Source organism: Choloepus didactylus, chromosome 2 (genome assembly GCF_015220235.1).
Source record: "Choloepus didactylus isolate mChoDid1 chromosome 2, mChoDid1.pri, whole genome shotgun sequence".
NCBI classification, from domain to species: Eukaryota; Metazoa; Chordata; class Mammalia; order Pilosa; family Megalonychidae; genus Choloepus; species Choloepus didactylus.
In genome coordinates this window covers 146,749,685-146,762,417 of record NC_051308.1, presented here as the reverse complement: position 1 = coordinate 146,762,417, position 12,733 = coordinate 146,749,685, and the positions used below count along the sequence as shown (strand labels likewise).

Genomic DNA, 12,733 nt, shown 5'->3' with positions numbered 1-12,733 from the left:
AAATCTAGCTTATTTCACTGAGTATGTTGTCTTAAAGATACAACAATGTTGTAGCATGCATCAAAACTTCATTCCTTTTTTTTTTTTTACTTTTTTTTTTTTTTTTAATTCAGTTTTATTGAAATATATTCACAAACCATACAGTCATCCATGGTATACAATCAACTGTTCACAGTATGATCATATAGTTATGCGTTCATCACCACAATCTATTTCTGAACATTTTCCTTACATCAGAAAGAATCAGAATAAGAATAAAAAATAAAAGTGAAAAGAGAATACCCAAACCATCCCCTCATCCCACACTATATGTCATTTAGTTTTTACTCCCATTTTTCTACTGATTTTTTTTTCAATTTTTTAACTTTGTTTATCAAAAAATTAAAAACAAACAGGCAAACAACAACCAAAAAAACCCCACAACATTTCAAACAAAGCAATGGATTAAGGAAAACAAATAACCTAAAATAACTACTTTGCTTCCAATATGTTCCTACCATACCCCAAGAAAATTAATAAACCATGTCCAAACAGAGGAGTAAGAAAAACAAATAATCTAAAATAACTACATTGCTTCCAACATGTTCCAACCATACCCCAAGAAAATTAACAACCCCTAAGAAAACAAAGGAATAAGAGAAAAAAAAAACCTAAAATAACTCTGTTGCTTCCAACATGATCTTACTATATCCAAGAAAGTTTACAAACCATAATCATTCCTGAGCATTCCCATAACATTGAGATTACCCTCCATAGTTTATCTGTTCTTATTAGATTATCATTCCCCCTCCACTAATTGGTATCTCTAGGTCCCCTACATTCTACAGTATAAAACATTGTACATTTTTCACAGAATTCACATTAGTGGTAACATACAATATCTCTCTTTTTGTGCCTGGCTTATTTTGCTCATCATTATGTCTTTTTTTTTTTTTTTTTTTTTTTAATCTTCATTTTATTGAGATGTATTCATATACCACGCAGTCATACAAAACAAATCGTACTTTCGATTGTTCACAGTACCATTACATAGTTGTACATTCATCACCCAAATCAATCCCTGACACCTTCATTAGCACACACACAAGAATAACAAGAATAATAATTAGAGTGAAAAAGAGCAATTGAAGTAAAAAAGAACACTGGGTACCTTTGTCTGTTTGTTTCCTTCCCCTATTTTTCTACTCATCCATCCATAAACTAGACAAAGTGGAGTGTGGTCCTTATGGCTTTCCCAATCCCCTTGTCACCCCTCATAAGCTACATTGTTATACAACTGTCTTCGAGATTCATGGGTTCTGGGTTGTAGTTTGATAGTTTCAGGTATCCACCACCAGCTACCCCAATTCTTTAGAACCTAAAAAGGGTTGTCTAAAGTGTGCGTAAGAGTGCCCACCAGAGTGACCTCTCGGCTCCTTTTGGATTCTCTCTGCCACTGAAGCTTATTTCATTTCCTTTCACATTCCTCTTTTGGTCAAGAAGATGTTCTCCGTCCCACAATGCCAGGTCTACATTCCTCCCCAGGAGTCATATTCCACGTTGCCAGGGAGATTCACTCCCCTGGGTGTCTGATCCCACGTAGGGGGGAGGGCAGTGATTTCACCTTTCAAGTTGGCTTAGCTAGAGACACAGGGCCACATCTGAGCAACAAAGAGGCATTCGGGAGGAGGCTCTTAGGCACAACCATAGGGAGGCCTAGCCTCTCCTTTGCAGCAACCGTCTTCCCAAGGGTAAAACCTGTGGTAGAGGGCTCAACCCATCAAACCACCAGTCCCCTATGTCTGTGGTCATGTTAGCAACCATGGAGGTGGGGTAGGCGAATACCCCTGCATTCTCCACAGGCTCCTCAAGGGGGCACTACATCTTTTTTTTTTTCCTTGTTTTTTATTTTTTTTTAACTTTCCCTTCTTTTTTAAATCAACTGTATGAAAAAAAAGTTAAAAAGAAAACAAACATACAATAAAAGAACATTTCAAAGAGACCATAACAAGGGAGTAAGAAAAAGACAACTAACCTAAGATAACTGCTTAACTTCCAACATGTTCCTACTTTACCCCAAGAAAGTTACCTAATATAGCAACATTTCTGTGAACTTGCTCCTACTATATCCATCAGAAATTCACAGACCATAGTCATTCCTGGGCATCCCCAGAACGTTAAATAGCTTATCTGTTCTTCTTGGATTATTGTTCCCCCTTCCTTAATTGCTCTCTATTGCTAGTTCCCCTACATTCTACATTATAAGCCATTTGTTTTACATTTTTCAAAGTTCACATTAGTGGTAGCATATAATATTTCTCTTTTTGTGCCTGGCTTATTTCGCTTAGCATTATGTCTTCAAGGTTCATCCATGTTGTCATATGTTTCACGAGATCGTTCCTTCTTACTGCCGCATAGTATTCCATCGTGTGTATATACCACATTTTATTTATCCACTCATCTGTTGAAGGACATTTGGGTTGTTTCCATCTTTTGGCAATTGTGAATAATGCTGCTATGAACATTGGCGTGCAGATATCTGTTCGTGTCACTGCTTTCCGATCTTCCGGGTATATACCGAGAAGTGCAATCGCTGGATCGAATGGTAACTCTATATCTAGTTTTCTAAGGAACTGCCAGACTGACTTCCAGAGTGGCTGAACCATTATACAGTCCCACCAACAGTGAATAAGAGTCCCAATTTCTCCACATCCCCTCCAGCATTTGTAGTTTCCTGTTTGTTTAATGGCAGCCATTCTAACCGGTTTTAGATGGTATCTCATTGTGGTCTTAATTTGCATCTCTCTAATAGCTAGTGAAGCTGAACATTTTTTCATGTGTTTCTTGGCCATTTGTATTTCCTCTTCAGAGAACTGTCTTTTCATATCTTTTGCCCATTTTATAATTGGGCCGACTGTACTATTGTCATTGAGTTGTACGATTTCTTTATATATGCAAGATATCAGTCTTTTGTCAGATACATGGTTTCCAAAAATTTTTTCCCATTGAGTTGGCTGCCTCTTTACCTTTTTGAGAAATTCCTTTGAGGTGCAGAAACTTCTAAGCTTGAGGAGTTCCCATTTATCTATTTTCTCTTTTGTTGCTTGTGCTTTGGGTGTAAAGTCTAGGAAGTGGCCGCCTAATACAAGGTCTTGAAGATGTTTTCCTACATTATCTTCTAGGAGTTTTATGGTACTTTCTTTTATATTGAGATCTTTCATCCATTTTGAGTTAATTTTTGTGTAGGGTGTGAGGTAGGGGTCCTCTTTCATTCTTTTGGATATGGATATCCAACTCTCCCAGCCCCATTTGTTGAAAAGACCATTATGACTCAGTTCAGTGACTTTGGAGGCCTTATCAAAGATCAGTCGGCCATAGATCTGAGGGTCTATCTCCGAATTCTCAATTCGATTCCATTGATCTATATGTCTATCTTTGTGCCAATACCATGCTGTTTTGGCAACTGTGGCTTTATAATAAGCTTCAAAGTCAGGGAGTGTAAGTCCTCCCACTTCGTTTTTCTTTTTTAGAGTGTCTTTAGCAATTCGAGGCATCTTCCCTTTCCAAATAAATTTGATAACTAGCTTTTCCAAGTCTGCAAAGTAGGTTGTTGGAATTTTGATTGGGATTGCATTGAATCTGTAGATGAGTTTGGGTAGAATTGACATCTTAATGACATTTAGTCTTCCTATCCATGAACATGGAATATTTTTCCATCTTTTAAGGTCCCCTTCTATTTCTTTTAGTAGAGTTATGTAGTTTTCTTTGTATAGGTCTTTTACATCTTTGGTTAAGTTTATTCCTAGGTACTTGATTTTTTTAGTTGCTATTGAAAATGGTATCTTTTTCTTGAGTGTCTCTTCAGTTTGTTCATTTCTAGCATATAGAAACATTACTAACTTAGGTGCATTAACCTTGTATCCCGCTACTTTGCTAAATTTGTTTATTAGCTCTAGTAGCTGTATCATCGATTTCTCAGGGTTTTCTAGATGTAAGATCATATCATCTGCAAACAATGACAGTTTTACTTCTTCTTTTCCAATTTGGATGCCTTTTATTTCTTTGTCTTGCCGGATTGCCCTGGCTAGCACTTCCAGCACAATGTTGAATAACAGTGGTGATAGCGGGCATCCTTGTCTTGTTCCTGATCTTAGAGGGAAGGCTTTCAGTCTCTCACCATTGAGTACTATGCTGGCTATGGGTTTTTCATATATGCTCTTTATCATGTTGAGGAAGTTTCCTTCAATTCCTACCTTTTGAAGTGTTTTTATCAAAAAGGGATGTTGGATTTTGTCAAATGCTTTTTCAGCATCTATTGAGATGATCAATTGATTTTTCCCTTTTGACTTGTTAATGTGTTGTAATACATTGATTGATTTTCTTATGTTGAACCATCCTTGCATGCCTGGAATAAACCCCACTTGGTCATGGTGTATGATTTTTTTAATGTGTCTTTGGATTCGATTTGCAAGTATTTTGTTGAGGATTTTTGCATCTATATTCATTAGGGAGATTGGCCGGTAGTTTTCCTTTTTTGTAACATCTTTGCCTGGTTTCGGTATTAGATTGATGTTAGCTTCATAAAATGAGTTAGGTAGTGTTCCATTTTCTTCAATGTTTTGAAAGAGTTTGAGTAAGATTGGTGTCAGTTCTTTCTGGAAAGTTTGGTAGAATTCCCCTGTGAAGCCATCTGGCCCTGGGCATTTATTTGTGGGAAGATTTTTGATGACTGATTGGATCTCTTTGCTTGTGATGGGTTGGTTGAGGTCTTCTATTTCTTCTCTGGTCAGTCTAGGTTGTTCATATGTTTCCAGGAAATTGTCCATTTCCTCTACATTATCCAGTTTGTTGCCATACAGTTGTTCATAGTATCCTCTTATAATTGTTTTAATTTCTTCAGGATCTGCAGTTATGTCACCTTTTTCATTCATTATTTTGTTTATATGTGTCTTCTCTCTTTTTCATTTTGTCAGTCTAGCTAGGGGCTTGTCAATCTTGTTGATCTTCTCAAAGAACCAACTTTTGGTGCTATTTATCCTCTCTATTGTTTTTTTGTTCTCTATGTCATTTATTTCTGCTTTAATCCTTGTTATTTCTTTTCTTCTACTTGCTTTAGGATTGGTTTGCTGTTGATTTTCTAGCTTCTTCAGTTGATCCATTAGTTCTTTGATTTTGGCTCTTTCTTCCTTTTTAATATATGCGTTTAGTGCTATAAATTTCCCCCTTAGCACTGCTTTTGCTACATCCCATAGGTTTTGGTGTGTTGTGTTCTCATTTTCATTCATCTCTATATATTTAGCAATTTCTCTTGCTGTTTCTTCTTTAACCCACTGATTGTTTAGGAGTGTGTTGTTTAACCTCCAGGTATTTGTGAATTTTCTAAGTCTCTGATGGTTATTGACTTCTAATTGTATTCCATTGTGGTCAGAGAATGTGCTTTGAATAATTTCAATCTTTTTAAATTTATTGAGGCTTGTTTTATGTCCCAGCATATGATCTATTCTGGAGAAAGTTCCATGAGCACTAGAAAAGTATGTGTATCCTGGTGATTTGGGATGTAATGTCATGTATATGTCTGTTAAATCTAATTCATGTATCAGATTGTTTAGGTTTTCAATTTCCTTATTGGTCTTCTGTCTGGTTGATCTATCTATAGGAGAGAGTGATGTGTTGAAGTCTCCTACAATTATTTTGGCAACATCAATTGCTTCCTTTAGTTTTGCCAGTGTTTCTCTCATGTATTTTGTGGCACCTTGGTTGGGTGCATAGACATTTACGATTGTTATTTCTTCTTGCTGAATTGCCCCTTTTATTAGTACGTAGTGGCCTTCTTTGTCTCTCAAAACATCCCTGCATTTGAAGTCTATTTTATCTGAGATTAATATTGCTACACCTGCTTTCTTTTGGCTGTCGCTGGCATGAAATATTTTTTTCCATCCTTTCACTTTCAGTTTCTTTGTGTCCCTGTGTCTAAGATGAGTCTCTTGTATGCAACATATTGATGGTTCATTTTTTTGATCCATTCTGCGAATCTATATCTTTTAATTGGGGAGTTTAATCCATTTACATTCAACGTTATAACCGTGAAGGCATTTCTTGAATCAGCCATCTTATCCTTTGGTTTATGTTTGTCATATTTTTCCCCTCTGTCTATTAATATCCTTTATTGTACCCATACTGAATCTCTTTAGTACTGAACCTTTCTCCAAGTCTCTCTGTCCTTTCTTTGTTTCTCTGTCTGTAGGTCTCCCTTGAGTATCTCCAGTAGGGCAGGTCTCTTGTTAGCAAATTCTCTCAGCATTTGTTTGTCTGTGAAAAATTTAAGCTCTCCCTCAAATCTGAAGGAGAGCTTTGCTGGATAAAGTATTCTTGGCTGGAAATTTTTCTCACTCAGAATTTTAAATATATCGTGCCACTGCCTTCTCGCCTCCATGGTGGCTGCTGAGTAGTCACTACTTAGTATGCTGTTTCCTTTGTATGTGGTGAATTGCTTTTCTCTTGCTGCTTTCAGAACTTGCTCCTTCTCTTCTGTGTTTGATAGTGTGATCAGTATATGTCTCGGAGTGGGTTTATTTGGATTTATTCTATTTGGAGTTCGCTGAGCATTTATGATTTGTGTATTTATGTTGTTTAGAAGATTTGGGAAGTTTTCCCCAACAATTTCTTTGAATACTCTTCCTAGACCTTTACCCTTTTCTTCCCCTTCTGGGACACCAATGAGTCTTATATTCGGACGTTTCATATTATCTATCATATCCCTGAGGTCCATTTCGATTTTTTCAATTTTTTTCCCCATTCTTTCTTTTATGCTTTCATTTTCCATTCTGTCATCTTCGAGGTCACTGATTCGTTGTTCAACTTCCTCTAGTCTTGTACTATGAGTTTCCAGAATCTTTTTAATTTGGTCAACAGTTTCTTTAATTTCCATAAGATCATCCATTTTTTTATTTAGTCTTGCAATGTCTTCTTTATGCTCTTCTAGGGTCTTCTTGATTTCCTTTATCTTCCGTACTATGGTCTCATTGTTCATCTTTAGTTCTTTGAGTAGCTGCTCTAGGTGCTGTGTCTCTTCTGGTCTTTTGATTTGGGTGCTTGGGCCTGGGTTATCCATATCGTCTGGTTTTTTCATATGCTTTATAATTTTCTGTTGTTTTTGGCCTCGTGGCATTTGCTGAACTTGATAGGGTTCTTTTAGGATTTGTAGACCAATTGAAGTCCTTATCTCTAATTTATCAATCTACAGCTTCGTGGAGTACACTTTCTCTAACTAACCAGCAGGTGGTGTCCACGAGCCACCTGTTCTCCACAAGCCAGTTCTCCCCTGCTTAGCCTTTTTGGTGAGTGGGGGAGTGAGTCTTGTGGGGTCCAATTGGTGTACCAAGCTTGCGTGTGTAGTTGGTGTTGCCTGCCCTGTATATGGGGCCTGTTTCTGGGCAGTCAGGGAGGGGGGGATGGCTCTAACAATCAAATCTCCCTGGTGATCCTAGAGTTTTAAAGCTGCTGCAATAGTCTAATCCTTCAGTTCAGTCCTGTCACAGTTTGTCTCTGCCACTGACCCACAAGTCCTTGGTATTGGCGTATGGCTCCTGAGACTTGCAAGTGAGCCTCTCTTCCAGGCCGTGCACCCCGGGTCCTCTGTTGAGGGATGACTGTGCTATGTCACAGGTGAGTGCCGTCCCCCCAGGGCAGTTCTGGGCTGCTGGGCTGTGTAGGGAGGCTCCTAGTCTGCTGAAATGATGGCTGAATGGGGCTTTGTTAATTCACACTGCTCTACCTTCCCAACTCTGGGACAATCAGCTGAGGTTGCAGGGAAGGCTAATGTCCATGCCCGGTTTTGTGGTGTGTGCCTGTTATTTGAAGCACTTCCGTCACACTGGGTTGTCTGGGGCAGTTCTGGGCTATGGGGCTGGTGATGGGCAGGAGTGTTTCCTGTCCACCAGGATGATGGCTTTGAGCGGACACCCCCCTTTTCTTGGGAAGTTGTGGTGTTTAGTGAATTTTGTCAGCCACTGGATTTTTGCGTTTTGTCTCAGAGCTCTCCTAGTTCTACTCTTGACTTGACCTGCCCAAATAACAAGTCTTTGAAGCTTTCTGTATTGGGCTTCTTAGAGTAATTGTTTTAGAAAAAGAAAAAAGGATTAAAAAAAAAAAAAAAAATGGGCCCTCCTCAGAGATCTAATGGGTTATTGAAATGCTAAGAGACAAAGCAACCAGGGCCATTAAGGAAAGGTCCACAGGGCAGAGAGATCAACTTTTCTTCGGGATTTGCATATGCGCCTCAGGGCCCTTCCCCTTTCTCTGTTCACCAGAACTCCAAAAATTCTCCGCTTTTATTTTGGAGTTTTTCGTGTTGTTTTTTTTCTATGCCTGTCTCCTCTCTGCTGGGCTGGCTGCTCTCAGATTCTCTGGTGTCTGGTCTCAGTCTATCTATGGTTTGGTTAGAGTTTGGATCAGTAGAATGTGTTTCCGATAAGGGCTGCCACTGCAGTTCTCCCTTCTCTTTCCCGGAGCTGACAGCCCCTCCTGCCCCGGGACTGAGCCTGGCAGGGAGGGGCGCGGGTCCCCTGGCCGCAAAAACTTACAGATTTCGCTGATCTCAGCAGTTCCACGTTTTCATGAGTGTTGTATGAAGTATGCCCAAAGTCAGATTGCTCTGTGGTGTCCAGTCCACGCAGTTCCTGGCTTTCTACCTGCTTTCCTGGAGGAGTAACATAGTCTCAGGACCTCAGCACAAGGAACGAGGATTCTGCAACAGGAAGACCAAAACTTCATTCCTTTTTATGACTGAAGAATATTCCATTATATGCATATACCACATTTTTTAATCCATTCATCTGTTGATGGACATTTTGGTTGCTTTCATCTTTTGGCTATTATGAATAATGCTGCCATGAACACTGATGTGCAAATATCCATTTAAGTCCCTGCTTTCAATTCTTTTCAGTATATACCTAGAGATGAGATTGCTGGTTTATATGGTAATCCTATACTTAACTTTCTGAGGAACAACCAACTTGTTTTCCATAGTAGCTGCACCATTTTGCATTCTCACCAGAAATGAATGAGTGTTCCTATTTCTTCACATCCTCTCCAATACTTGCAATTTTCCATTTTTTAATAGCAGCCAGTCTAGTAAATCTAAAATGGTCTCATTGTGGTTTTGATTTGCCTTTCCCTAATGGCCAGTGGTGTTGAACATCTTTTTATGTGCTTATTGCCACCTGGGGGCTTTAGTCCCTGAGCCATCTGTTCCTTAAGTTTGTATCCAGTTAGTGATATGACAAAGATTTCCTTGAGTATAAGGAGCTAACAAAAACAAATAAATGCAAAAACACCTTTTGCAGTCTTCACAAATTAGCTTGAGTTGGCTGGTGCTCTCCTTCAGAGTTTAGCTCTCCTATCCAGAGTACTGACTGAGATGAAAGTGAAATGCAGAGTCCACTCTGTCTTTTTTGAGCCTGTATCTTGTCCTGGGCTTTGTGCCTGCTGGTGGCCTTAGGAATTCCCCCACTTACAGGAATTTGAATGATCTCTCTACCCACTATGATGTAAACTTTCTCACCCTCTCAGATGCTCTATTGGATGGATTAAAGCAGGTAATCCTTTGCCCCAGGCTGCTTCAACTTAACTGTTTCTCATGCTGCTTTAGCTGTCTGCAAGCTGCTTCTGTCTACAGGGCAAGGTCTGGGAAGATAAGCCAGAGATGAGTTTCCTGATTCAGTCTTTCATGCTGCCACCTAATAGATGGGCACTGACATACAGGCACCCTGGTTTGTGCATAGGAGTTTCTCTGCTCCCTCCGGAACAGGGCCAGTGACCCACAGTGGGAATGCAGACTGGCTCTACACTGCTGGGAAGGGAGTGGAGGAGGGGCTAGCAAGGGTGCCATGAGTTTCTCCTGTTGTTTGTTTGTTTTTGTTTTCTGTTTTTGTTTTTTTTTTAGATTATGTTGTGCTCTTTATTGCCGAAAATAAATACTTTTAAAGAGACAATTACTGTCCTTTCTTACTGAAACTCTGGTTTTCTGCCAGCTTCCCCTGCCAGGCAGCCTAATTAACTGCTTGGGGAAGTATATTCCTACCTAGAGGCAGTGCTAAGGGGTCAGGGCCAGACATTGTCATTAAAGAGAAATGAAATAATGGGGGAGGAGAACTTTGCTCCTCCCCAGATTAAATGGTCAGGCCCTTGGTGGTGAAGGAGTTCATAACTGTTGGGTAGACAATGAAATACCACATTTATTTCATGGGGGGAGGGGACAGCCAGGTCTAACACTATTCCAAAGGATGACCTCTCAAATCAGGGACACTTGGGGATTTGAGTTACACACCAGGCTGGCCCTGGGCAAGGAACTGGAAGGCTTTGTAGGCAGCCTGAATGAGGGTTCCAACACTCAGTCCTAACACAGAAGCCTATGGAACAGCTGTGAAAACCCCCTTTTTTAGACAGTGTTTGAAGAGCTGGGATGACCAGTAGAGGAGGAGCAGTCCAGCTTTGTGGTTCTCTACAGGGAAGCAGTATGGCCCCTAAGGGCACATTAGGAAACAGGGTAGAAGGGATGTTTTGGTTTCTGGGGAGCAGTATTGGCATTTAGCAAGTGGGGAACAGGGAAGCTTAATGTCTCCTGAAAAACTGTCCTTCCTCAAATACCAGTGGCATCCCTGGTAATCTATCTGTGACCAAGAAAGTTTGGAAAAGACCCACATTTCCCTGTTGCTACCTTTCTGGTTGGTACTGATGCCCTCGCAGGAAGCCTGAGCAATGACAATCCAGATCCAAGAAGCTAGAAGAGTCAGGAGAGACCTGAAATCCAGCTGCTGGCTTGAATCTCTTTTGCTGAAACAAGTGAGCTGCAACTAATTATGGTTAGGATGTCACTTGATCTGGTGGCTTAATTGGGTCTGTAAAGCATTCAACTTCTTCAATCTGGATACAGCTGAGAGGACAATAGTTTCATGGTGCAGAGAGCCACAGGACTCCACATTGTAGGTCTAAAACCTCTCTGGCTTGCCGTTGGGTTCATAAAGGAGCCTGTGACTCATTCTCATCAGGCTCCAAGTGCTCACTCTTTGGCTATTCCTCTGGCTTAGGGTACACTGTGTGCCTTGGGGCATTGTCTGGATCGTACTGAAAAGCCACTCCTGCAGTAGGGTTCCACTTGGCATGTTTCTTGCCAAAGGCTTCTTTGGCATAGGCTTAAAGTCTCAGCTCCTGCCCCTTTCTGAGTTTGATGATGAGGATGTTGTCCTGCTCCACGTAGTCATTTGGGTCATTATCTCGGCTCTGTGAATTCACTGGAATGACCTGGGAGCAATTGGAGATGAGGTCTCCAGACATGACATGACTAGTCTGGTCTTTATTGCATCACACGTCAGAGGTGAACTCCACTGAGCACTCAGGGCAGAACTCTTCACACGTGCAGTCTTGGGAGTACTGTAGCCTGTCCACAATGTCCTCATTTGTGAAGGCAATCAATCCAAGCCTGTGAGCAATGAACTTGTTGTGAAGCAGTGAGGAATTGGCATCAATTTGCTCCCAGTCAAGGTTATTATAGCACCTCAGTGATGAAGACCCTTCAGATAGAACTGGCCCTGCCATGCCCATATTCTTAATGATGAACTTGACATCCTTGTCTGTGAGTTAGGTGATTCACACCGTGGGCTGGTTGGTGTAAGGCATTATGCTCTGCGCCCGGTGCCTGGTCCAGCCTCCACTGTCAGCTACGATCCCTATTGTTTTTTTTTTTTTTGAAATAAATTCAAAGTTATATGAACATTTGCAAAAACAATACTAGCCCCATACACAGAATTCCATCATACCCTGACCCCCCCTCCCCCGGTAGCTCAATCCACCAACTTTAACTTGCTATCACATTGCTATTTCTTTCCCTCCCTCCCTCCCTCCCTATCATCCATCATCTATTGCTCTGTCCTCTGGACATATGAGAGTTAGCTGCACACATCCTTGAGCATTCACTATAATTCATGTATACACTTCCCATGAACAAGAACATTCTTTCATGCAGTCCCATTAAGCGCCCCTAAGAAGTACAATAGATTCAACAATGATAAAAAGCTTACATTCTATATTTCCTTTTCCTTATGCCTCAACTGTGTCCCTTTGAGCCACTTGTCCTGTATCCTCCTGTCCCATCCAAGTTCATCCTTAGTATTCAATTGTCATCTAGTTAGACTGACTTTTTTTTTTTTTTTTTCAGTTGTGAAAACATATATACAGCCTAAACCTTCCCATTCCACTCCCTCCCTAGCCTTTCATTAGTGGGATTAATCACGTTTAGAATGTTGTAATGCTCTTTCCCACCGTCCATTATTAGAAATTTCTCTTCACCTCAAACAGCAACCCTACATTCATTTCTTAACTCCCCATTGCCCCTTCCCCCATTTCTCTTAACCCAAACTCTACTTTTCATCTCTATGGTTATATTCTCTGATAATTTCTTTGTGTTTACTGTGGGGCTTAAAATTAACCTCTTAAATCCATATCAATCTTGTTTTTCTTTGATACCACCTTCACTTCAATAGGACACATAAACTATGTTCCTATACCCCTTCATTCCCGCACCTTTATATAATTGTCTAAAATTACATATTTTACATTGAGTTCAAAACCACTGATTTGTCCTTAGAGTTTGTGTATTTTATATCATGTAGGAAGTAACTAGTGGAATTACAGTTCAAAAATTATTGACTTCTATTTGTATTCCATTGTGGTTGGAGAATGTGCTTTGAGTATATTC

General features: G+C 40.2%; 1 pseudogene; it reads right to left on the bottom strand.

Moving 5' to 3' along the window:
• Positions 1-10,850: 10,850 nt before the first annotated feature.
• Positions 10,851-11,655, bottom strand: LOC119513554 (annotated as a pseudogene).
• Positions 11,656-12,733: the final 1,078 nt, after the last annotated feature.